The sequence below is a fragment of the Propithecus coquereli genome, unplaced genomic scaffold (assembly GCF_000956105.1).
Source record: "Propithecus coquereli isolate 6110/MARCELLA unplaced genomic scaffold, Pcoq_1.0 Scaffold244, whole genome shotgun sequence".
Taxonomy (NCBI): Eukaryota; Metazoa; Chordata; class Mammalia; order Primates; family Indriidae; genus Propithecus; species Propithecus coquereli.
Window position 1 is genome coordinate 1,017,869 of NW_012147997.1, and position 1,022 is coordinate 1,018,890.

Here is a 1,022-nt window from a genome sequence, read left to right on the forward strand (position 1 = left end):
TAGAAACTATGGGATACATTAAAAAAGAGCGATCAGATAAATTCATAGCCTGAAACACATATCAATAAAAACAGAAGTCCAAAAAGATATAAGTCCAAGCATAGCAAAAGGACAAAAGAAACCAAAAGAAAGCACAAGGAATAAAATAAAGATAAAAGCAGAAAGTAACGAGGTCAGGAGAGGAAAAAGACAATTACAGTCAGCCTTCCATATCCACAGGTTCGGCATCAGTGGATTCAACAAACCACGGATTGAAAATACAGTATTAATTTAGTACTACTAATAATTTATGTTTTAATTAATAGACAGACCACTAGCTAACTTCATCAAAAAGAACCAGGGCTGCTTGGAGAAATGGAGAAATGGCTGATTCTAGGACTATGAATGGGAAAATACGTAATAAGCTTGGAACATCTTATGCCAGAAAGCAAGAAGTGCTCAGAGAATAGTGAGGGCATAATAAAAGGAACCAGCTTGTAGGGGTTCCCACTGCCTAAATCTGGGACTAGTTAGGTATCAAAATAATGATGGTAATAGGTGACAACTCATTAAATAAAATAAGAATCTATGAATCTATATTGATGTAAATAAATATATAAGTAAATGGGAGAGAAGGGAAAGCTCTTCCCTATGGTAGAATTCCAACAGATAAATATAGAAGGAATGACAGAATTAGAAGATCAACGTTTGGCAAGCACTACATATTGTTTCTGGCAAGAGGCATCAGTGGATACTAAAATTAGAAGGTAAAAGTTTGATGAGAACAGGATTTGCATATTCTCAAAGTATTTCACTATAAAACGTATTAATTGCAAAGGGGAATAGTAATTTTACAGTGAAGAAACCTTCCTGAAACCAGGTTAATTGCATGATCCAAGTTAAGCTCAGCAGTAACGGGGCAAATAGACGTGATTATGCCACCTGATACAATGCATTCAGAGGGACTTAATAACCAGAATGGCTTCTCTGTCGTTTCTTCCAAAAAAGCATAATCTGAATATGATCATGAGAAAATAGATAAT

The 1,022-nt window shown here is 34.9% G+C and overlaps 1 protein-coding gene across 1 annotated transcript in view; it reads left to right on the forward strand.

Annotated features, from left to right (window-relative positions):
• LMBRD1 (LMBR1 domain containing 1) overlaps positions 1 to 1,022 on the forward strand; it is a 133,511-nt gene that overhangs the window by 67,488 nt on the left and 65,001 nt on the right. The window lies entirely within an intron of this gene.